At 34.9% G+C, this 27417-nt stretch overlaps 1 pseudogene; it reads left to right on the top strand.

Annotated features, from left to right (window-relative positions):
* LOC141822671 (uncharacterized) overlaps positions 1-26701 on the top strand; it is a 54759-nt pseudogene extending 28058 nt beyond the window's left edge.
* The last annotated feature ends 716 nt before the right edge of the window (positions 26702-27417 follow it).

Raw genomic sequence — 27417 nt, 5'->3', positions numbered from 1 at the left:
AACAAGCAAGATGCTTAAAATAGAGGAGGGCATCAAGTATTCTTCATAATCACAATGTACTTTTAAAGCTTAAAGGGAAGTTTTACAAAATGACGGTTAAACATGTTATGTATTATGGAGTTGAATATTGAGCTATAAATCAAGGACACAAGTAGAAGATATGAGTTGCATAAATGAGGGTGTTAAGGTGCCTGTGTGAGCATATGAGGATGGACAGAATAAGAAATGAAAATCTAAGAGAAACTCAAGATTACGCCTATTAAGGGAAAAATGTGAGAGATATGTTTAAGATAATATCAATATGTACTTAGGCGACCAATAAATATTCAGTTAGGTGATGCGAAACCATGATAAATATGCACATTAATTAAGGAAGAGAAAAACCAAAGCACACTTAGTTAGCAACGATAAAACAAGATAAAATTCATTTAAATGTAGTTGAAAATATAATAGGGAATGAAGTCCAATGGCGAAGTAGGATCCATATAGTTGATTCCACTTAGTAGGATAAAAGCTTAGTTATTGTTGTTATTATACCAAGTTGAACTAGATTTCTATTGATTAGAGTTGAATTTAATGATTCAAGCTTGGGTTGAATTGTTTTTAGTTAACATGTCAAATGTCTAAAAGAATAAATTTACTTTTATCTCTCCTTTATCACTTAAGAGAGAATAATCACAAAGTTCGAATCAACGAGAGTTAGAGGAAGCATTCATTAGATTGCTTGAGCAACATATTGGTGCATTAGGATTGAGTAAATTTGTATTTTGATATTTAGCAATATATTTGTTAATTAGTAAGTCAAAATTAATCAAATGCTTGACTGCGGAAGAAGATCAAGTCAGTCAAGGTCAACAAGACATTTGGTAATTAAAAAAGTTCGATGGGTGTTGATAGACGCAAAAGCCCAACAAGGGTTGACAATGGTAAAAGTTCAATATGTATTAATAGATGAGAAATTCAAGTGGTTAAGGTTAACCCAACTTGGTTGAAAAGAATTTCAAGTGGGTCAGCTAGACTAAACACTCGACACTAGAGAAATTCAATAACGTTTAGAGCATGAGATCTGAGTTGGAATTCTTTCAAAATGTTGAGCCACAACTCAAACTAAAGTTAATGGTCTGAAAGAGCTGAATGACTTTATTTTTTATAGCCGCCTTCCTCACTGGTGGGGACAAAGGTGGGATTTTTGGCATGATAACTGCAGTGGGCTTTCACAGATACGCAGGCTGGTAGATGCACCCTAAGCAAGTCAAGGTCTATTGTCAGAGAGCACCAAGGCACGATTTAGGGCTTTCCAAGAGCAAGGGAAACCCTAGAAGGTAGTAGGCAATGGGCCTGGCAAGAGGGGTTTCAGGCAAATCCAGATAGCTTATGGAGGACCAAATGTGTGGCAAGTGATGAACCGTCATAGCAAATTGATGATGACTAATGTTACGCAACGGAAATCTAGGTAAGTAGTGAGAATTGGATACTTGCCAGAGGAAGACTTACCAAGTCATAGAGGTCATATAGAATTGAATGATAGGTAGGTGATGGAAGTACAAGTGGGAGGACTTGATGTTTGGCAATAATGAAGTCTCAACAGGTTAAAGTATGTAGGGTCAGGTTAAAGTAAGAGTGAACTCTAGGTAAGTGATGTCCTGGAGAGCAAGATCTTTCAGGCAAGGTAAGTCTCAGAGAATGTCTCCAAGCAATAGAAATACTAGTCAACCAGATATTGCTAATGAGTTAAGTCAACAAGGAGTCTTCAAGCAAGTAAAGTCCTAATGAGTCGAGATCGACATGCACTAAGCAGACATAAAAGTTCCGAAGATGTAAGATCTCTTAACATGGCGTGAATTTAACCTTGGTAAGACTAAATCAATGTTCAGTTGTAAAGTAATATTGGTCGACTAATAAATCCTAAACAATAAAGTTATGGTTGAATAGGATTTGAACAGTAGACTTAGACTAATGTACTGATGTTAGATTAGCAGTCAACTATGCAACATGGTCCCGTATAGAGGCATATAGGGGATCTTGGCATTTTGTAGGGTGAATGTTGTTGCATTCTAGAGCCAACCTTGAGCCTAAAAATGTAAGCATCAAGCAAGCAAACAAAAGAAGAGTGTTATTGTAGAAAATAATCAAATCTTTCCTCACGGAGAGTCAATCAAATCATAGGTGATATACAAACTAATCAAATCTTTCCTTATGGAGAGTCAATCAAATCATGTGTGAAAATGATATAATTAGATTGATTTGATTGAGAATAATTTATTTTTGATAAAATATTTTTTTATTTATTTTTTATTATCCTTATTCATTAATTTGCATTGTATAAAAGTATCTCCTTGATTCATGAATAAAATTGTGTGAGAATTTTTCATGATATGAGAGCTAAGTTCCTTTCTATAAATAAACACGTGCAATTCTTCTCCGAAGACAACCACAATATCTGGATTCTTCCAACTTTAATGTTGGTTCATGCTCCATGACTCAATCAAGTAAACTCAATTCTCCCTTTCGTAACCATTCAACGATCCCTTGGATCATTGATTATAAGGCCTCTAACCATATGACAAGTGACTCAAGTCTTTTTCTTCCTATTATCCCTGTTCTCGCCAAACTACTGTTAAAATTGTTGATGCATCATTAATTGTAGTTGTTGGTATAGGCAATATTCAATTGTCTCAGCACATTATTTTAAAATATGTTTTTCATATATCTGCTCTAAAATACAATTTAATTTCTATTAGGAAAGTCACCTTTGATAATCAGTGTTTTGCTAAATTCTTATCCTTCTCGTGTCTTTTTCAGGACCTACTATCGGAAAAGACGATTGACAATGTTAGAATTCACGAAGGTTTTTATTATTTCGAGAATAAAAATGATCGGTCTTTGATGTCTCATGTTGCTTTTTCTGATTCTAATAATAAGCAAATAATGTCTTAGCACTATCGGTTTGGTCATCCTAGTTTTAGTTATTTGAAGTGTCTGTTTCCTTCATTGTTTATAAAAAAAGATCATTTAAGTTTCAATTGTGAAATGTGTCAAGTAGCCAAGCATACTCGCACCCATTTTTCTCTCAAATGATATAAACCATCTACTCCATTTTCATTAATTCATAATGATATTTGGGATCCCTCACAAATTCACACTTCTCATGGGAAAAGATGGTTTATCTCATTCATTGATGATCATACATGGATTACTCGGGTTTATCTTCTTAAGGACAAGTCTGAAACAGTAACATCTTTAAAGCTTTCCACAAAATGATCCAGATCCAATTCCAAACAAATATCCAAATTTTTAGAACCAACAATGACAAAAAATATTTCAATGCTATTTTAGGTGACTATTTAGTGGAAAATGAAATTGTTCACCAAACCTCATGTGTTAATAGTCCACAACAAAATGGAGTTTCTGAATGTAAAAATCATCATTTGTTGGAGGTTGCTCGTGTTCTTATGTTCACCATGCATGTTCCAAAATATTTATGAGACTGATGCAATCCTCACAGCCGTGTATCTTATCAATCGTCTTCCTAGTCGCTCCATAAACTTTGTCACACCTTTATCTCTTCTCACCCAAACATATCTATAAATTTTCAACTTCAATAATTTACCATTGAAGACATTTGGTTGTATAACTTTTGTGCATATCTATGCCATAAGCACAACAAACTTGACCATCGAGCCCTTAAAACTATTTTTGTTGGGTATTCTCCTACTCAAAAAGGTTATTGATGTTACTGTCCACAAACAAATAAAATATATATTACTTATGATGTCTACCTTTTTTTAAGGTACGTCGTATTTCTTTCACACTTTGCTTTAAGAGGGGAAGAATGATGCAATTTTAAAGTTAGTGACAAAGGAGAACCAGAGTGTGCCACAGCCTGACTGTGTCACACCACACACCCGTGACAGTAATGATCATGATCTCTAAAGCTCGATATGGTTTGACTGTGTTACACCACACAACTATGGTAACGACTATTGTGGCAATAGAACTCTCTCAAAGGATGATGAAGATACTCTTCATGTCTTTAGTGTTAATTTGGACACACCTTCCTTCCATGTCCAATCCTATCCAAGTCAACCTCAAATTATTGAAACAGAGGGAGTATCGAGTAAAAAATTGGATATCCTAGTTTATTCAAGGAGAAAGGCTTCTCAAGCTAATGAAGAAATTGTGAATTCTAGTCACAACCAAGAAGATAAATCGATGGTAGAATCCTATAATGAGTTAAGTATATTTTTCAATTTTGATATTCCTATTGCATTCAAAAAGGGTGTCATCCCAAATATCTCATCTCAAACTTTATCTCCTATTCTAATATATCCTCCACATTTCGTGCTTTCTCTTCAAAATTGTCTAGTGAATTAATTCCCAGATCTATCATGAAGGCACTAATTATTCCTAAATAGAAGATTGTTATTTTTGAAGAAATGCATGCTCTCAAACAAAATAATACTTGGGATTTTGTGGAATTACCATAAGGGATATGTGTTGTTGATTATAAATGGATTTTCACGATTAAGTATAAGGTTGATGGTACAATTGAAACACACAAGGCTTGTTTGGCGGCTAGAGGCTTTACTCAAACCTATAGAATTGTTTATACTGAGAATTTTGCTCTGGTTGCCAAAGTTAATACTGTCAAAATTTTTCTATCATTGACGGCTAATCTAGATTGGTCATTATGTCAACTTGATATAAAAAAAATGCATTTCTCAATGGAGAGCTTGAAGAGGAGGTTTATATGAATCAACCTCCAGGATTCAAAAAAATTTGGGTGGTAAAACTGTATGCAAGCTCAATAAATCTCTCTATGGTTTAAAACAATCACCTTGTGAAACACTCTAATAAAAGAAAGATTGTCATTCTTATAGTGTATGTTGATGATATCATCATCACTGGGAATGATAATAAAAAATTGAAAGAAATCAGGAAAATGTTGGCACAAGAATTTAAAGTCAAAGATCTTGAAACATTGAGATATTTTCTGGGAATGAAAATTACTCGAAATAAAAAAAGGTATTTTGATCTTTCAAAGGAAATACACTTTAGATCTGTTAAAAGAAACTGATATGTTGGGATGCAAGCCAAGTAACATGCCAATTGAATTAGAAAATAACAGAAAAATATTTGAAGGAAACCTGATTGATAAAGATTGTTATCAGCGTCTTGTTAGAAAACTCATATATCTCTCACATACACACCCAGATATTACCATTGCAATTAGCCTAGTAAGTCAATATATGCACTTACCATATCAAGGTCATTTAAATGCAATATACAAAATTTTAAGATATCTGAAACAAACTTCTAGAAAAGGTTTATTCTTTGCAAAAACTAATAGAAAAATGTGCGCATATATTGATGCAGATTGGGCAAGATCAATTGATGATAGAAAATCAACTTCTGAGTATTATACAATAGTATGGGGGAATTCAGTGACATGGCGTAGCAAAAAATAATCTATGGTTGCAAGAAATAGTACTGAAGCGGAATACAAAGCTATGGCTCATGGAATTTGTGAACTTATTTGGATCAAAATAGTGATGAGCGATTTGAAAATTCAAATTGAAGATACTATGCTACTCTATTGTGATAATAAATCAACTATTAGTATAGCTCACAATCCAATTCATCATGATCGAACGAATCATGTAGAGATTAATCGTCACTTCATTAGAGAAAAGGTGGATGAAGGCATTATCAGCATTGAGTATATTTCTACTTCTCACCAACTAGCCGATCTTTTTACAAAAGTATTATCTGAATAAGCTCATAAATTTCTTGAAGGTAAGTTTGGTCTCATCAATATCTATAACCAAGTTTGAGGAGGAATGTAGAAAATAATTAAATCTTTCCTTACAGAGAGTCAATCAAATCATGGGTGATATAGAAACTAATCAAATCTTTTCTTATGGAAAGTCAATCAAATCATGAATGAAAAAGATATAATTAGATTGATTTGGTTGAGAATAATTTATTTTGATAAAATATTTTTTATTTATTTTTTATTCTTTATTTATTCATTAATTCTCATTGTATAAAAGTATATCCTTGGGTTATGAATAAAATTGTGTGAGAGAATTTTTTAGTTATTTTGTAATCGTTCATTAGCATTGTGTTTTTACTTTTATTTGTATTTAGTTGTGGTGTTATACTTGAATAACTTTATAGGAGATTTCTCCTCTGGAAGGATTCTAAGGATAAAAGTAGAGGTGATTCTAGGAGTGAACTGTCTTAAGCAACATTGGTCGTAGAGTAAGAACAGGGAGTTCCCAATCACGTAATTCCTTATGTATTTGTTTGTTCTTTATTGTTATTGTATTTGAGTTATTTGTTTTATAATTTCCATTTTGAACTAATTCAAGTTGTAGGCGAACTGACAAACGAAATGGAAGCATTTATTCACCCCCTCTAACTGCCACAATACTCCTACACATCAATCATCCCGCAATTGTGTAATAAGCAACATGTTGGTGGAATTATGCCTTGGTTTTAATATATTTAGCAAAAAGTTTAAGTTAGGTTAATATTGTGGTTGCTAATGTGGCGTGTTAAATATGCAGATAACTTAACATTCATATTGCAGATACGATGGATATATTCTAAATGGGTTGAGGTCGATTGGAAACTTAGCAACTAAAGAAGAACAAGTAGATCAAGAACCGAATGTTGGTGCAATTATGCCACAAATGGTCGAGTCCAATCATATGGTTTTGATATGTCTGATAAAGGTTTAAAGTTAGATTCATATTGTGTTATTTATATTGTGTGTCAAGGGAGTAGATGAAGGTTACTTGACACTTTCATTACAAGAGCAATAGTTGACGTACAAGTGTGTCAAAGTTAACGGACATTTGACAAAAAGTATGTTTAACAAGTGTTGGCAAATGAGTGAGGTCTAAGTGGATTGAGGTTGATTAAATATTTAACAAAGTAAAAAATCTTGCAAATGTTGGCAGATATGGAAGAGTTGGCAAACATGGAAGACTTGGAAGTGAGGACTCTTAGCAAATAAAAGTCTCGATAGATCGAAATCGATAAGATACCTACAAATGAGAAAGACCCAAGGTAAAGTCTAGGCTTCTTGATAGATGAGAAGTCTCAGTAAGTCAAGGACAACTAAATACCCAAAAGGTAAACTCTCGGCATATGAGTTGTGAGCAACCTATATTTTAGGTGTTAGATAGTTCTCTTATTTAGACATTACTTGAATAAGAAATAAGTTTGTTTTTAGAAGGGGCTAAAGTCAATGAGTCAGACGACTCTAATGTGTTGAAACTCTCATCCCCTCGATAATTAGATAGCAAAGTGTTTTAATGAGTTGGGAAAAGGATTTAAGTTAGATTAATTGTTATATCTAACTTGTGTGTTATGTTGTGCAGGATTCACCATGTATATATAGGTTGACCTGGCATGGCCAAGGTGTTTGTTGGCTCAATGATAAGGTCTGTGGAGATTGGAGAAGGATGGTGCAAGTATCGAGGGCCCATGGGATGAGGAGCATCAAAGCATGACAAGCTTAAAAGGCGAACTAGGTAAATAAAGGCATGAAGAATGAATGACAAGGAGCTAAGGGCTAGGTCCTTTTAAGAGACAAGTAACTTGACGAGAGAAGTCCTCAAGGCTTAGAGAAACTCTATGAGAGATATGAGTGGAGCGACTTATATATAAAGGACAAGGGTAGATGGCAACTTAAGGGAACTTGATTGTAGATGTGATTAAATCCAGCGAACCAATCAACTTCTATTGGAATCCAATCAACTGGTGGTTGAGAAAATCACACCCTAAGTGTTTCAGGGTTTTATGATTTGACTAATTGATTGATGGTTGTGTATCAATTGACTATTATTCGAGAATGTTAATAATGTAAGTGTTTTAGAGTTTATGATTTACCCAATTGACCGATAATTAGGGACTAATTGATTGGTAATATTGGATACTCAACTGGTAGTTTAATACTCCAAATTGGGTATGTTTGGGATATTGTGGAATGAATCAATCCACTGACGAGTACGTTCAAGTTGATTGATGATTCAAACCATTAACAAATGAACAAAAGGTTTGCTTGCTAGTCAACTGGGCCACCCAACTAAGGTTCATTTAGTCAAGAATAAAATTTCTAGTAGACTTAGTAGTTGACTCAACACTGATAGTCGATTGATGATATGACCAATTGACTAATGCTATAGCGACTGATTCAAACACAACCGAAGATGAAAACTTTCGCACAATTCGAATAAGATATTGTGAATCACTAGACTGATGGTTAACAAACAATTGACTGACAGTCACCACATCAGCAAAATGGTCAGATTCAAGGAAAAGGCTATATAAGGAGCTCAAGAGGCTATGAGAAGAATCATCTACTCAATGCAAACAACACTTACACTATACTTGATTTCTTTTTAAGCTCTATTATAAAGCTTTATTTCTCATTTTTATGTCCTATATTTATTGTTTATAAAAGGTTTCTTCACCTTTAGTATTGTAGAGGAGAAGAAATTGATGTTTGCGGGAGTGATCACTTTAAAGAACATAGGCAATAGGCAATGGAATAGGAGCTTGTAGCCTACAAAACCACGTTCAATCGCTGCGTACTTTGGTTTGCCATTTTGTTTTGTATTCTTGCTATTTTCGCTGCATATTTTGTTCTAGAACACTAACATCGCAAGAAGTGGTATTCACCCCATCTACAACATCGATCATAACACCCACACAATCCAACATGATGACCACATTTAGTCAACTGCTATGGTTAGTCAACTAGGAAGGTCAACTAAAGGCAGAAAACTCAAAAACAAAAAGGGTTTGTTTTGGGTTGAGTCGACCAGATAGCAGTTCATCCACTAGTTTAGTTGGGCAAGAATTATTACAAACAAAAAGGTTATGTTCCAAGATGAGTCAACTAACTAAGACTCCATTCCAAGCAAACAAAAAATTTATGTTTGTAACAAAATCGATTAGCCAGTCGATTGATGCCAAGTTAGTTGACTAAAGTTGACTAAATTAATTATTTATTCAAAAAATTAAATCATTGAATATGAACTTATCCAAGAGTCAACTAATATAATGTTGAGTCAATTAATGAGGTTCAAATAAACGTTTGCATTAAGATAACTTGAAACTTACGCCTTCAAGCTTATCCACACGAGTTGACGAACAAGTGTCAAAATCGACTAACACAAATAAGAGTCAACTAAAAGGCTTGGAGTCAACTAAAGGCAACAGTTGATGAGGCAAAACTTGATGTTATGCAAATCAAGCTCCAACCAAGGGGAGCTCAAGATCATTAATTGACAACTACTATTCATAAAATTCCTCAGCTTCCAAATGTTTGAAACTTCTAAATTTACTTTTCATTTTGGAGCCTAAGGTCGTTACTTCTAAACTCTATATTTTGCATACTCTTTTATTGCACTTATTTTTATTATCACTTGTAAAAGCCTTTGTAAAAATGTTTCTCCATCTCTAAAATGTTTTCGAGAAACGAAAGGTAGTGCTTTCCATAGGTTGACTCACCTTACAAGTTCATAAGTCATTAACGTAGGAACCAAGAGTTTTGAACCATATAAATCTTTGAATACCTCTTTTTAGTGCTTCATTTACTTATTGCATTTATATTTATATTGCGCTTATAACTCAATAATTTAAATTTGTTATTATTGCATTATTCACCCCCCACCCTCTAGCATGATAAACGATCCCACACTAGATACTTAGCTCACAAAAAGTTTAGCAAAGGCTAGCAAAAGATGAAAGCCTAGCAAGTGTTGGTAGACAAAGGAAATCCAAGTAAAGTTTAAACACTTGGTGAAAGTAGTGTTGGCAAAACTATGGCAAGGTTGACCAGATACGTGGCATACGAGAAGTCTCAGAGATAATCTATCTTGGTATGTTAGTTTTGAAAGCTGATGAGCTTTGGATGTTTGGTAGAGCTTTCACTTAGGCGAAGACTCAACTAAGAAATAGGTATTTTAGGGGCATAGTCAATGCCTCAATCAACTAAAGGTCACATACAATTGATTGACTACTTGAATCAACTATGGAGTCAACTCAAGTTAGTTTGCTTACTCAAAAGGGTTCTAGTTGAGGTTGGGTCAAGTGAATGATAATTAACTAGACATTTCTCGTGAACACAAAGGTTTTATTCCGACTTAAATCGATTGGATCTTAGAAAAGTTGAATAATATCAGTTTAATTGACTCGACAAAAGACTAAAGCCCTATATAATACAAATGTTTTTGTTTGCATTAGAGTAAAGCAATTTTAGTCGATTGCTTAGTTTAATGCTTTAAATTTAAATATCATACTATTTATGTAAAAAGTCAATTGTGAACATTTGAGTCAACTTGTGAGGAAATTGATTGAACTGAATCTATAATTGCTTGGGAGTCAAGCTTGCATTTTTATCGAGAGCAGTCCACTAATAAGTGTTGAAGTTGATTGAAGTCATTGAGTCAATTCTGAACAACAACAGCACATCCTCTAAGATCCATGTTCCAACCAACAAATTGCTTAAAGGAGTCAACTAACATTAACCAATACAGCTGCAATAATTTATGCATAGTTGGTTGGAAGACTATAAAAGAAGATGCAAAGGGAGTCCAAAATAACAATTCTCTAACAAAAAGTTGTTACTCTCTTGCTTGTATATTATAAATTTATATTAAATTATTGTCCTTATTTTTTTTGTATTTTTAAATTTAAGATCTTTTACCTTCAAGTTTCCTATTTTGTTGTAAAACTTTTCTCTTCGCTTATCTTTTATCATATAATTGTTTTTTGTAAAAATATTTCTCCAACTTTAGAAGCTTTTATAAGAATAAAGGAGAAAGCTTATGACGAAGTCCACTTGAATATTATATAGAGAATTCTAGAAAACAAATATATTAGCATAACGTATGTTCAAACAATTAAGAATATGTATAAACATATAAAGACAAGAGCGAAGACTCCAAGCAATTAAACTGAAATGTTTCCTATAAAAATAGGGTTATATCAAGTATCTACTCTAATTACATATCTTTTACACTAGTCATGGATAAACTTACTGAATACATTCACAACACGTTACCATAGTGCATGTTGTTTGCAGATGATATTGTTTTGGTTGATGAGACATGTGAAGGAGTAAATACTAAGCTCAAATCTTGACAAGAAACAATGAAAATAAAAGATTTTAGGCTAAAATAAAAATATAAAATATAAAATTTAAGTTCGGTAATAGTAAACAAAGTAAGGTAATTGTTAAGATGGAAGATGACGACTTACACATAACTAAGAATTTTAAGTATATAAGATCGTTTTTGCAAAGAGATAGAGGGGTTAATAAAGATGTTTTACATAGAATAGTAAGATGATTAAAATAAAGGAGAGTATTCTTTATGATCGTAAGATACCTCTAAAACTTAGAGAGAAGTCTTATAAAATGACGATTAAACATGGTATATTATATGAAGCTTAATGTTAGGTATAAATCAAGCATATGACAAAAGTTGGGAGTCATAAAATGAGGATGTTAAGGTAAAATGTGTGCACATATAAGATGAACAATCTAAAAAATGAATACATCAGAGAGAAACTAAAAGTTGCACCTATTGAGAGAAAACTCCAAGAGATGTGTTTAAGATGGTATAGACATGTACTTAAATGACTAATAAATACTTCAATTAAACGATGTGAAACCAATGACAAATATATATATTAATTGAAGAAATGGGAAACCAAAGAAGTTTTAATTAGAAATGATAAAATTCATTTAAATATAAATGAAGATATAATAGGGGATCAAACCCAATGATATAATAGGATTCATATAACCGACCCCACTTAGTGGTATAAAGGCTTAGATGTTGTTTAGGGAAAAACAACATGCATAATGGTAATATATCTTGAATGTGTCCAGTAAGTTAGTATAAAAAGATATGAACTAAGTTGTTCCTGAGCTTCAGTTAGTTTACTTAGAGTTTCATTGTTATCATTATATCCTCATATATATTCTTAATTAGTTTAATGTACATTCGGCTAACATCATTTTTTTCTAGAATTCTCCACGTAATCTTCCTTGGATTTTATTAGAAGTTTTTTCTAAGTCATTAAATAGTATGTGTAAGATTGTTTTTTCCCAATACTTTGCAATCAATTATGTAAGAAAATATATAGCATCTATTGTCGACCTTTCAAATATACATCTAAATTAATTTTCAATTATCTTAATCACCTTCCTTAATCTTTTTTCTATTACTCTTTCCTAAAATTTCATGATATGGCTCATGAGTTTAATGGCCCTATAATTCGTACAATTGTATACGTCTCATTTGTTTTACTAGAGTACTTACCCTCCAATGATCAAGCATTTTCTTCGTTTTTAATATCAAGTTGAATAACTTTATAAGGCATTCAATACCCTACTTCCCTAAGCACTTCCGTTCCTCTATTGGAATATCATTCGGTTCAATCACTTTTCCATTTTGCATCCCATGTAATGCCTATTCTACTTTTGAACTTTGAATTCTCCAATAAAAATTCAACTACTTAAATTTTCTAAGATAAGTTGGTCACCTAAATGTTCATTAAAAATTTGATGAAAATAGCTCTCTTCCATCACTCCTTTATTTTCTCATTCTTCACCAGTACCCTATTAAATTGAAAACAAAAAGTATCTAAGGTAATAAAGTGCTTTTCTAGAAGTAGGCATAAATAAGTTTCATACAATACAATACAATTTATATAAGGTACAAATAAATATATAAATGCAACTAACAAGATAATTAATAAAAACTCATCACCATATTAATGCAAAAAAATAATATCATTACTTTTACCAAAAGTCTAAGTTTAAAATTCAAAGTTTCAATCCAACATGACAACCAACCAATAAAGACTAACTAAACATAATTAATCTTCTAAATTATCTACACATACACCATCAACTACATCCATAATCCTCTCATCATCTTACTGAAAATCAACATCTTCATTCTCCTCTTCCAATTTATCTAAATCCTCATTAAGTTCTCTAATCGGGATATTCCTTGTGCTCCTCTTTCATTGCAGCACTTCATCCACTCCCATGGCCTCCACCACCATTTGGATGAAAATCCATCTTCATTCTCCTCTTCCACCCTCATTAAGTTCTCTAATCGGGAAGTGCTCCTCTTTCATTGCAGCACTTCATCCACTCCCATGGCCTCCACCACCATTCTCCAAGTCTTGAACCTAGCTCGACCACATCTTCATCACCACCATCAACAAGCCAACCTTGAGCTTCACTAGCTTGAGAGGATAAAAGCAAATCTCCGCTCATTTTCTTTTACTCTTCTTCTTCTTCATAAGATTGGCAATGAATTTGACATATACAAAATCATTCAATCTTGATGTCTCGAGCCTATTCCTTTTCTTAGTATGTATCTAACTAATTAGAAAATTATTAAAAACTAATAAAAAGAAAGAATAGATAACATAATTTATGAATTACTACTTACCCCTTCAAATTCACTCCAATGTCTTTCATACCCCAATGAACTACTAGTCAAAGAGAGAAATTTCATTGTCATTTTTTGTAAGTTTGGAGTGTCGCCACCGTAATTAGACCATCATCCAATTTAAAAAAGTAAAAAGGCAAAAAAATAATGAACCCAAAAAATAGGTAAAAGAGACACTAGAAAAAGATGTACCCAGATCAAAATCATGGTACACATCGACCTTCTCATATGCCACGACCGTCATTTTTCTTCTAAAATTTCCGGATTTACTCTTATACTTCAACAATTTATCATTAAAAATGGTGAATTGCAGGTCATCGTCGATGGGAAAATTTCCCTCAACACAATTCAAGAACACATTCATAGCATTGGTGTCGTTTTGTATGCTTGGATCTTTGAAGTAAAAAATCAGATTCAACAAGTAAGCAGCATAATACAAAGGACTATCAAGTCTACCCTTAGACTTCTCATCAATCATCTTCAAAATAGGGGTTGACATTTCTTCTTTTTTAAAAGTCTTTCTAACTCTTCCTTGACTTGTTTAAGTGCACCCAATAAAAGGGTCATTGAGGGCTTTTGTCACCATCAACAAGGCATAAAACTTTCACTAAAAGGGTGAAAACATTCAAAGCCAAAGAAACACCATTCTAAAAAGAGATACTTAACCGTCACCTTCGGCGCTTTCCCCTTCACACTACTCTTTAATTTTGTTTTAGTCCATTCCTTGGATGCAAACATTAGTCTCAATTGATCTTTCTTGCCTTTGATAATTTCCAAAGTAAAAAATGAAGTAGCAAATCTAGTCACCCCGGACCTCACAATATCCCTCTTCTTGGTATATTTCCTTATAATAGCCAAAGTTTTATGATGTGCATAGATGAATATTATTAGGGTCTTTGCTTTCTCAAGCATTCCGCTAAACTTGAGTAGCTTTCCAATTGCTCCAAGCATGAGGTTGATTGTATGAGTCGCACAAGATGTCTAAAAAATTTGAGATTGTGTAACCTTTAACAACTCCGTTGCCGTCATATTGTTTGTCGCATTGTCTATTACTACTTGAACAATATGTTGAGGGTCAATTTCATTGATGTATTTTTCCACAAACTCAAAGATGTAAACCCCAATGTGTGCCTCCATGGATTCTTCAACATAACCAAAGAATGAAGTGCCTAGTTTGCAATTAACACATAAATTCATAATGCGTCTACTCTTGCGATCCATCCATACATTCGTCATAATTGAACATCCTTTTTTCATCCACTCTTCTGCATGCTTTTTTAGAGATAATTTAGTCCTCTTAACTTCTTATTTCAAAAGTGGCTCCCTTAGAAGATATTAACTTGAGGTTTGTAACCCGGACCGAATTAGCCAACTGCCTCTACAAATTGTCTAAAGGTTTAATTGTCAATTGCATGAAAATGAATCCTCGCCTCATAAATCCATCTTGGTACTCATGCACATCATACTTTAACTTCAATGCATCATTTATGTTTTGTTCTCTTGCCTTTATTGGATCAATTGCGGATGTCCAATTATCAATAGGCCCGAGGTGCTTTGACTTCTTTTTAGAAGAATCTCCCACCACTTGACAATCTTCATCCTCCACATCAACACCTATATTTACTTCTGCCCTCTCTTCTTTTAGTTCTTCCACTCTTTCTCACTTTTTATTCTTGTTATTTTCAAGATAAGCGCTTATTCTTTTTTTGTCTTCAAAGGATGTTTTAGGACATGCTTCAACTTGTCCTACAATATCCGCAATATGATGTTTCATTCGATAAACTCCTCCCTTAGTTAGAGGTGTAAACGAGCCAAGCTGCTTACAAGCTATTCGAGTCTCGGCTCGAAAAAAAATTCGTTTGAGTTCGTTCGATTAAGTTAGCAAGCCGAGCTCGAGCCTTATTTCGAGCTCGAAAATATTATCGAGCCGAGCTCGAGCTTAACAGTATTTGGTTCGTGAGCTCGCGAACATGTTCGTTTAAAGGGTCACGAACGTGTTCGCGAACATATTCGTTTAAAAGCTCACGAACGTGTTTGTTAAGAGATTCACGAATATATATATATATTACATGAATTATAAATATTATATATTAACGAGCTAAGCTCGAACTAAGCTCGTTTAACTTTTAAACGAGCTATTTTCGAACCAAGCTCGAACTGAATTCATTTAACTTTAAAACGAACCTTTTTCGAGCCGAACTCGAGCCGTTCGCGAACTATTTAATTTCATTACAAGTCGAACTCGAGCTTAAGAATTAAAGCTCGAATCGAACTCGAACCGAACTCGAGCTTCGGAAAAACGAACCGAGGCTCGAGCTGGGCACGCATGCCGGAATCAATGATTCAGATTTCCGGGGGGAGGTACGGATTCTTGTCTTTAATTGCTCCAATTTAACCCTTTCATTAGGGCATGGCAGTTGTATTGCACAGCTGGTATTCGAAAAAATTATGACTCCACCTATTGAAGAAGTAGAGGAGCTAGGAGAAACTATGAGAGCCTCAGGAGGTTTTGGCTCAACAACAAGAGATCAACCATCAACAAGCCAAGAATTAATTTTTTGGCAACAAGCAGAACAGGCAAGACCTTGGTTCGTGAGCTCGCGAACATGTTCGTTTAAAGGGTCACGAACGTGTTCGCGAACATATTCGTTTAAAAGCTCACGAACGTGTTTGTTAAGAGATTCACGAATATATATATATATATATATATATATATATATATATATATATATATATTACATGAATTATAAATATTATATATTAACGAGCTAAGCTCGAACTAAGCTCGTTTAACTTTTAAACGAGCTATTTTCGAACCAAGCTCGAACTGAATTCGTTTAACTTTAAAACGAACCTTTTTCGAGCCGAACTCGAGCCGTTCGCGAACTATTTAATTTCATTACAAGTTGAACTCGAGCTTAAGAATTAAAGCTCGAATCGAACTCGAACCGAACTCGAGCTTCGGAAAAACGAACCGAGGCTCGAGCTGGGCACGCATGCCGGAATCAATGATTTAGATTTCCGGGGGGAGGTACGGATTCTTGTCTTTAATTGCTCCAATTTAACCCTTTCATTAGGGCATGGCAGTTGTATTGCACAGCTGGTATTCGAAAAAATTATGACTCCACCTATTGAAGAAGTAGAGGAGCTAGGAGAAACTATGAGAGCCTCTGGAGGTTTTGGCTCAACAACAAGAGATCAACCATCAACAAGCCAAGAATTAATTTTTTGGCAACAAGCAGAACAGGCAAGACCTTTCTGAATCGACTATATAATATGACAATAACCATGCAAATTTCTGGAATAGCAGATACACAAGTACAAGCAATACTGGACACCGGAGCCACTACCTGTTGTATTTGTAAAGATGCATTACCAGCAGAAGCATTTGAAGACATTAATTACAAGATAGTGTTCTCAGGCATAAATTCACAGCAGGAGACGTCCAAGAAGATTAAAAATGGAATGATGATTATCGGAAAGCACAAATTCCGTATTCCTTTTACATTTCAACTCGCTATGAACCTTCGAGATGGAATTCAAATGTTGCTCGGATGCAATTTTATTAGAGCAGTATCTGGTGGACTCAGAATCGAAGGAACAGAGGTAACCTTTTACAAAGAAATCACTACTATTAATACTTCTCCTGAAGTTAATATTGCAGCCAAGGCAATACCTGAATTAGAGATGGACGAAGATGAGTTTCTCAACATTAATGATGAACTATTTGCCCCAAAACAGCAAGCACTGGTGGGAATAGATTTCAAAATGAGATTTGCACCAATAATGCAAAAACTAAAGGAAGCAGGGATTATTGGGGAAATTCCTCTGAAGCACTGGGAAAGAAACAAGGTAATATGCACTCTTGATATTATTAATCCTGATAACACCATACAGGATAAACCATTGAAGTACATTACCCCGGCCATGGAGGCAGCTATCAAAATCCATATAGATGCTTTATTGAAAAAGAAGGTTATTAGACCCAGTGCAAGCCGACACAGAACTATGGCATTCATTGTGTAGTCAGGTACAACAGTTGACCCAGTAAAGGGGAAGGAAAGATTAGTCTTCAACTATAAAACTCTCAATGACAACACCCATAAAGACCAGTATTCTCTGCCAGGAATTAATCTTATTCTAAAGAAAATTGGAAACAGCAAGGTTTTCTCAAAATTTGACCTGAGGTCGGATTTCACCAGGTCATGATAAACCCCGAATCTGTCCCGTGGACGGCCTTCCTAGTGCCACAGGGATTATTTGAATGGCTGGTTATGCCCTTTGGGCTAAAAAATGCACCAGCGGTTTTTCAAAGGAAAATGGATAATTGCTTTCAAGGATGTCAGGATTTCTTGGTGGTATATATTGATGACATTTTGGTATACTCAACCAATGAAGAATTACACTGTCAACATCTTAGCCGAATGTTGGACATATGCCAAAGGGAAGGGTTAGTCCTGTCACCTACAAAGATGAAGCTGGATCAAGTAGAAATGGAATTCTTGGGTGTTATTATTGGAAATCGAAGAATAAAACTTCAATCACATATTATTAAGAAAACTATTAATTTCAAGGAAGAAACCCTTACTACTTTAAAAGGGCTGAGATGTTTTCTGGGAATTCTAAATTATGCTCGGTCCCATATTCCTAACTTAAGCAGGTTGTTGGGACCTTTATATTCGAAGACTTCACCACATGGAGATAGAAGGTTTAAACCTTCTGACTGGGCAATTATTAAAGAAGTTAAAGCTCTAGTTAAAATTCTACCGGACTTGGAACTTCCTCCTGAAGACTCCTACATTATAATTGAAACTGATGGTTGTATGGAAGGATGGGGAGGAGGCTGTAAGTGGAAACAGTCAAAGTTTGACTCCAGAAGCACAGAAAAAATCTGTGCTTATGCCAGTGGTAAATTTCCAGTCCTTAAATCCACTATTGATGCAGAAATCTATACCTGCATGGAAGCTTTAACGGCTATGAAAATTCATTATTTAGACCGCAAAGAAATCACGTTAAGAACTGATTGTCATGCTATCATTAAGTTCTTTAACAAGACGGTCAATAACAAACCATCTCGAGTGAGGTGGATTTCTTTTGTTGATTATATTACAGGTACAGGGGTGGAGATAAAGTTTGAACATATAGAGGGCACCAATAATAAACTTGCTGCTGCGCTGTCAAGACTGGTGTACCATGTTAGAGAGTCAAACAATGTAAAAGATCTGGCAAATGTCCAAAAATTGAAGGTATGTTTCTATCAGATATGCAAATAGAGATTTGAAAAATAAAAGGCAGCAAATAGAGATTTGAAAAATAAAAGGCACATTTTGGTATAATACTATATTTGTTTGGAAAAAATACCAGTTTTCTATTTTCCTTCTCAAATTAAATGAAGATTGAGATCAAATTAAATGAAGATTGAGATCAAACATCCTCTGCATAAAAAATAAATCTGAGTGTGTAGAGAAGTCAAAAAGACCTGACAAATATCTTTTTTTCTTTTTATTCTCCAGATTCCTTTTTACCTCAAAAAAAAATCAGATCTGGGAAATTTTGTAGGAAACAAACACAGACATTCATGGGAACTAGTATCGTTGTCAATCTACTATTGAAGGTGCTAATTACAATAAAAACTAAAATTTGAGATATAATATTGTCCATGGAGTTTATGTAGATTCTACTTTAATAGTTCAAAGAACAAGGTAGTTAAGTAACTGCTACTTTGGTGAATTGTAGGATCGAACAGCGTACACAATCTGTGTAACGGTCAGAAATTTAAGAAAATCCAGCAAGTCAGAGTATGTCCAAGCCCGTGTAATAAAAAAAGCTGATGCAATCGGATTAAATGGTTCATCTAATATTAAAATTACTTCACAAATAGAAATGTATAAAGAAAGAACAGAGAGGTGAAAGATCAGAACGGCACTGAAACAAGTCAATCAGGCCTAACAAATAAAATATCCAGGTTTACGATATGAAACGGACCGGGGCAGATTATGGACACGTAAAGAACAATTTTTTTACATACATTCGAAAACTATGGGGTCTCTTTGTGGGAAAATTGATCACAGACTGGAGCGAAAACCCAAATTTCTTTTTCCCGGGGATTATACGACAAAAGAAAAAAGCGATCAAAAAAGACAAGGAACCTACCGCCATTGACGACAGACAATTCCTGGTATATGTTGTACGTATAACTATCGTAGTTGTCAATCAGCAACGTCCTTACGACACCGTCCTCATTGATCTCGTCCTCACTCTCCCTCTCTCCTGGACTCAATCCCTCCCCGACCCTCGCTCCGAAGGCGCGCGGGCGAGCCACAAGACGGGGAGGCGGACCGAGTGGCAGGGTCCCCGAACCAGAGCAAGGGAGCGCGGCGTCGTCAGTGACGGCGGCATCGACGTACAGCCACCTAGGGCGCCGCTCCAGGATGCCGTCGTCCAGGAGATCGTCGTCATCGCTCCCCGTTAGCTGCGATTGAAGTGCGGAGGAAGCAGTGCGTGCAAGAGAGGGGGAAAGGGGTGAGAGCAAAAGGAGCGGTGTAAAAAGCCAATTTCCACTTCGTCTCCCTGTTAATTGAGTCGGGTTACGGTGTACACGCGGGAGTAGATAAATGGGGACATAAACGTGGACCAGCAAGAGGCTCTACTCTTTCTTATGATCTTATCAAGTGATTTGAACTTAGGTCCGTGGGAGTTCGAGATGGCCCGTTTAGGGCAGGCGTCACTAGATTCAATGAATTCGCCGATTCGATGGTTCAAAATTATCTATTCAATAGCTCCTGAAAGATGAGCTTTTTATCATAATTGTCTAAGATCATTACGGTTCATAATTCAATTCACTATTCATGATAATTAAAATTTATTATTTTTAAAAATATAAATTTATTATAATTATATATATATATATATAAGGATTTACAGTTTATGTATCTTTTAGGTTATAAAACCATCTCCAACCATAAACACCATTTTGGTGCTCTTGCAACACCAATTTGGTGTCATTTCAACACCAAAATTTTTTCTAACTCCAACCAAGAGACACCATTTTCTACACTAAAAAGAATATTCCTTAGAATATTCTATTTTTCCATCTTATAATATATATTAATTTCAACATATATATTAATTTATTAAATATTGTTATTATGATCATAATTATTAATAAAAATAATATTTTTATGGTACATGTAATAAAATTTATAAATTTATAAATTTATAAATTTGGTGTTATTACTTATTTAAGTTAATAACTAATATAAATTTATAATATATAAAATTTATAAAATTAATTCAATTAAATTAAATAATATTAATTTATAATATTTAAGAATATTTTGGTGTATGTAATATTTAATATATTAATTTATTCTACTTAATGCATTAATGTTTATAGTATTTTTAACATTTAAAAATGTTTTTATATTAATTAATTATTAAATAACACACTTGTACCATTTTGGTGCAAGTGAACAGTGTGGCACCAAAATGGTGCCGCACTGTTCACCAACACCATTTTGGGCACTAAAATAGTGTATCCGTTGGAGGAGAATGATGCTACTTTTACACCATTTTGGTGTAAAAGGGCACCGGTTGGAGATGGTCTAAAGGAATCAAAACACATGTAATATAATTCACTTACTTTTTTTTATGAATTTTACCTAAAAAAAATGATATTATTATTCACTTTCATTTTTTATTCTCATAATATTTGTTCTTTCGGCATCCAAGTTTTCTAATTCTTCATCTAAAAATTGCATTTCATATATTTTTTTCAGCTCTCGTCCAATCAGTAAGTAATATTTACGTTTCCAAAGAGTTGAAAGATAAAGTAGATAGTCGTTCATCAAATATATTATCTCCAGAACTAAACATCTTTTTTACAATAATGGCTGACACTAAATAACAAAAAAAATTCTTTTATGATAATGGAAAGGATGGGAAAATGTTAAGCTTTTTGTGACCACCACCGTATAATATCGAAATCCAACTCCCTATCTACTTCGTTAAAATCAAAAGAAATCATAAAATAATTCTTCAATTCCTATCTGAAATTTGAGGATTCTCATGAATATTCATTCATTTTTTAATAAAAGTTATACTTTGTAAGTTTTAAATCACTGCTAGTACTATGTATTAGTTTTTAATCCATATTTTATGCTATATTTTTTATAAATTTTATATAAATTGATACTCGTAATAATCTACGATCGTCAAAGATGGGTTAACTGATTTAAGGTAGTATGGAAGGAGATTGAGCTTGGTGTCTTAGGCCTCATAAATAAGCACCCGGGAATTGAAGTTGGAGTTAGAGAGCACTCAAGAATTGGGTTTGAAGTCATTTAGTCTTGAGAATTAGAGTCGGGTTAAAGAGCACTCAAGGACCGAGTTCAAAGTTACTTAGTGCTTGAGAATTTGAGTCGGGTCCGAGAGCATTGGGGAATCGGGTTCAAAGTTGCTTAGTGATCGAATTGGAGTCGGGTCCAAGAGCACTCGAGAATCGAGTTCAAAGTTACTTGGTGCTCGGGAATTTGAGTCGGGTTAGAGAGCACTTGAGAATCTAGTTTGGAGTTACTTAATGCTCAAGAAGTGGAGTTAGACTTAGAGAGCACTCGAAAACCAAGTTCAAAGTCTTATAGTACTTGTGATTTGCTCTATCATGGAAGCGAAGGTTTGGGAGAACATTAGACATAATAATAATAGCCATTATCTAATATTAATTATTGATGAGGCATTACTAGGAGACAGGATGATAAGGTCATTGTTGAATGGAAACGGAGCAAAACCATGATAAGAAATAAAAGTAATCATTGCGATCGGAGAATTTAAATGACATAGAAACTATCATTACACAGTGAGAGTTATAAAAGAAGAACAATAATTCGAAGGGAGAGGGGTTCATTTTCCATACATTTTCTACTCTTATCTAACTTAAGTATCAGAGGACCCTCATCAGGACTAGACCAACACTCTCTTACTTCGTATTGACTTTGAGCAAAAACTCTTCTACTTGATATGGAGAAGGCAAGAAGCACTTGACCATCAAAGTTCTAGAAGTACTCGGCTGGGAGCTTCCACATTTTATCGTATTATAATTGACATCATTTGTGGAAAACTATTTGAGATTAAGATATTAATGATGGCACGCACATGTCGTTCTAGCAATAGGTGCCTCACGCCTCTACTTCGGAAGAAGGAGAGGCCCCCTTAGGTCATACTCAGTTGGTGTAGTTGATGGGCTATGATGTGTGTGAATCATACCTATGTTTTCGTTCTTATTTAGTATGCATTTATTACATTACATGAACATTATTTAGGTTAACTTCTAGCTTTCGTGTCAATTTTTATCTTTTTAGTTCAAATGACTGTTCTTTGTAATTAATGATGATAGAACATGAAGATCATGACATTGGAGCTTGTTTGGAGATGAAAAGCCAAAGAAGCAGCATTGTAGAATGATCCACTATCATGGGTAATCTAAGAGTCAGAATTGCCTTCAAAACATCACCCAAAAGAAACAACAAGAACCACGGGCATGGTCCATTCGGGATTTTGGTGACAAGCTTTCCAGCACGATCCACAGCTAGGCCATGGTGCTTGCCATAACTGTGGATCTCTAGGTTTGGATGGTGGCGCCCCTATGAATTTTAAGAAATTATATTATATTTTAAAATTTTTGGAGGTTATAAAGGCAACAAGGGGGTGCTAGTTTAAGGGATCATGCGGTTTTCATGATACGAGACACTAAAAGAGACTTATCTTCCAAGAGATCCAAGGAGCCTAGAGACGTCGATGACATCTACAACTGAGTTCTTTCTATACTTTAATCTCTATTTTGAATTATAGAATGTTTTCCTTGATATCTTTGGCTTGTTTCTCCATCGTGATGAAGTAGTCTCCTTAATTTTAGAATTAGGGAATAATCTGATATTGAGTTGACAATTGTAGTTTGTTATTATTCTCTTTTATTACATAATATGTTTGATTCTTGTTTCAGTTTTAGCATACCTAATATGTTGACGAAATCACTACTAAAAAATCACGATTTTACGGCGGTTATTTAGCGGCGATTCTTAAAACCGCCGCTATTATCCGTTTTCCCGGCGGTTTTAATTAACCGCCGCAAAAACAAATTTTTAGCGGCGGTTTTAAGAACCGCCGCTATTATCCGTTTTCCCGGCGGTTTCAATTAACCGCCGCAAAAACAAATTTTTAGCGACGGTTTAAATTTGATTTGCGGCGGTTTAGCAATTCACTGCGATTTAAAATTTAATTCACGGCGATTTAAAATTTAACCACCGCTATATTCTATTTCCCGACGATTTAAAAATTATTTTTTATTTAATCAAAATAACACTATTTATTGGCATCGACGTGGATCTCCGGTTAGATACCGGAAAGCCCTAGCTCTCTCCTTCGACTCCCGCACTCTCTTCCGCATCCCCTCGCTTCCGCATCCCCTCGCCGCTCTCTTCCCCATCACCGTCTCCACGCATCGGCTGATCAGCTCCTCGGCCGCTACCACCCCGTCGGCTCCGATCTCCGCCGTGACCCCTGTCCCCCATTCATCCTTCGCCATTTTCGCGTTCGACAACTGGTCCGACAGTCGGGGCACGCCCACGGTTGGAACTCCGCAAGCCAGGGTCTCTTGGGTCGAGTTCCACCCGCAGTGCGACGGCCGCCGGACACCGACACCGCCACTCTCACTCCCGATCGCCGTCTTCCTCACGCACTCCGAACCCTAGCCCACGATCGCCCTCTTTCTCGCGACACCGTCACTCTCACTCCGCCGGCCACCAGACGACAACTCCCTCTTTGGGGCCAAGAGAGGTATGCGTTCTCCCACTTTTCCCTCTTGCTTACCCGATTTCCTACACTTCACGCTGCTTGCTTACAATTTCTGTGCTTGCTGTGCTTGCTTACCCGATTTCCTACACTTCACGCTGTGCTTGCTTACCCGATTTCCCTTTCACTCCGACCTCCATTCTCTTGCTGTCTTACCTTAAAGTCTGTTGCCCTTGCAAATAATAGGTACATTGTGTGGAATTCATTTCTGCAGAAAGGATTGAAAACTATAGAAGGTAAGAAATGTAGATGATAACCTCCCTTTTAACTCCAAACTTCTTATCTTTTACCATTTAATACCTTATAGGTAATTCTAAAACTTTGCATTTCATTGTCACTGCAAATATGATTTTTTCCTTTGGAATTTCTTATATATTTTAGTTTAAAATTATCATTTTTAGTTTTATAATTTTAAGAGTATTGCTCTTGCATTATTTTTGACAGGCAACCTTGAAGCTTTTGTGAAGAAAGGGTTGCTGACACATGAAAACATGAAGTCTGCTTTGTCAATTCTTAAGGGGGTGCTTGATTACTCAGAGTTCATCGATGTTGATATGGTTATTGAGGTTATTCTTCAAACTATAATATATATTATAAAATTATATTTCTTTGTTTGCTTTGAAATTGATTTATCCAAAAATTGAAGAAGGCAATGATGTATATTTGAAAGAAGTGCATGGTAAGATTGATATGTAGTCATTTCCATGGAACTAAAATATAAAAGCCAAAGGCCTTGAAGAACTCGATACAGTTAGGTAGCATTTGGTAATCTAATTTGTATAAGTTAAACTAAATATGTAAAAGTTGAGAAATGAGCTGTCAACTGTAGAGAAATGTTTTAATAGCAGTAGACCAACCAGTTTTAATCCGAAGAAATACTTTCTTTATCTTTTAGCAAGAAAATTGTAAGCTCCCTTTGAGAATCCAAGGCGAAATTGTGTTCTCTCCTCCAAGGTCAAATCTTGGTGTTGAATTCTGATACTAAAATTGGAGAAATTAAGTTACTAGATGGATTGCAGTTATCATGAACAAGTTTACCTAACTATTTTGCGTGCTTTAGTCATCACATTTGTACTTTTGGATGTTCTGGCTTTGGTTTTTCTTTTCTAAAAATTACTCATACAAGTTTCTTCTTTTTTGTAGTGTGTTGTTGAGGATGTGTCTCTTAAACAGTCAATATTTGTTGATATTGAAAGGATATGCCCTCCACATTGCATTTTTGCAACCAACACATCCACTATTGATCTCAACATTATTGGTCAGAAGACTCTATCTCAGGATCGAATTATTGGGGCACACTTTTTCAGGTCTGTGACGTTTTCTCTGCTTTGGTACATATTACTTTGGAGAATTTTTTACAGGGAATTTACACAATTATGCCTTTTTTTCTATCTTATTCTGGTGACTTACGATTGTAGTTTCCATCTGGTGGTTCATGTGAAACTTGATTAGATGCTTTACGCTAACAGATTTGAGCATACTTGCTTTAGTGGTTTGCATTTTTAAAGATCTTGTAATGTTTAACTTCTATGTCTGGACAAGTATGTTGACTTTCAACACCTACATGGAATCCCTAGTCCAGTTAGTTAATTTATCTCTTTGAAAGTGAAGAAATCTAATTTTGTTAAAACTGGATTTTTTATTGGATTTAGGTATTTTAGTATTGGATTGGGCTCTTTAATATTCTTTCAGTTTAATTGGCTCATGTGTTCATCTGATTAGTAAGTTTTAACTTTAAACAAATATATCATTTTATCTAGTTTGAAATCATGCTTCACAAATTCTTAACCTTGATTAACTTATCTTTCAAAACTGTGTACTTATGGACTTTGTTTAGGTGTAACCTTGAATGATATGTCTTGTTTCTTACCTGTTTACAATCCTCCTACTTGTTTTAGCTTTACTTGATTTATCTTTTAGAAGTTCTAGATTTACAAGTCCATGTTGCTGTAGAGTTTTTTATTGTTAACACGTTTGTTTGTTCTTAATAGTATTAACGGAATGTCCATAATTTTGTGATAAACAATAGCATTCATTTCAGTGATCTTTAGGTTATAATTTGTCTCTTCTAATTTTTTTTTTTTTTGTACTTGTGCAGGCATGACTACTTTACAAGTTTGAAGAGCTCTCCAAAGATGACTACTTTTCAAAAAGCAACGAATTTGCAACCTGGTTGAAGGAAAAGCGAGGGATCTATTTCTAGGATTTGACATCTGAGAAAGCTAGAGAGATTTCTCAGTTTTTTTGTAACCAAGCAAAGTTTCAGTTTTTTTGTAACCTAAATTCACTGTATTTGACATCTGACAACTTTGATATCCATGTGTAATGACTCATATTTGTTCACTAGTTTTGCAAGAAATTAATGCAAGTAAAATTTTCTATTTATTACAATTTTTGGTTTAATTTTTCTATTTATTTATAAAAACCATCGCATGCTGAAAATTCTGTAATTGCACACTCAAAGCTTAAACTGTCGGGAAATTATTTCGCGGCAGTTTTAGCAAACCGCCGGGAAACCATTTCGCGGCGGTTTTGGAAAACCGCCGGGAAACCATTTCGCGGCGGTTTTGAAACCGCCGGGAAAGTATTTCGAACCGCCGCCGCCGGAAAATTATTTTGAACCGCCGTAAAAAAAAACCGCCGGGAAATCATTTCTAACCGCCGGTAAAAGAACCGCCGGGAAATTATTTAGGAACCGCCGCAAAAAACAACCGCCGAAAAATCATTTCTAACCGCCACTAAACAAACCGCCGGGAAATATTTCGAACCGCCGCAAAAACAACCGCCGGGAAATCTACTTTAGTGGCGGTTATTCCAGCGGTTCTCTAGAACCGCCGCTAAATGGTTTAACGACACCGGTATCAGCGGCGGTTTGGTAAACCGCCGGGAAATGATTTTGCGGCGGTTCCAAACCGCCGCTAAACGATTTTTAAACCGCCGGGAAATCCTTTTTTTCTTGTAGTGCTTTTTACTATAATTTTTCATCTTTTCCTTTATAGGTGAACAGATTTTTCTTATATGCTAAGATCTAATAAATCGAGAGTTGTGCTTGATGCAGATCCTGAGATTAAAAGAACCT

This window comes from Curcuma longa, chromosome 1 (assembly GCF_044706935.1).
Source record: "Curcuma longa cultivar G26 ecotype Majalengka, Jawa Barat chromosome 1, ITB_CL_G26_1.1, whole genome shotgun sequence".
Lineage (NCBI taxonomy): Eukaryota > Viridiplantae > Streptophyta > Magnoliopsida > Zingiberales > Zingiberaceae > Curcuma > Curcuma longa.
Note: the sequence above shows the minus strand (reverse complement) of the source record. Positions and strands in the feature narration are given on the sequence as shown.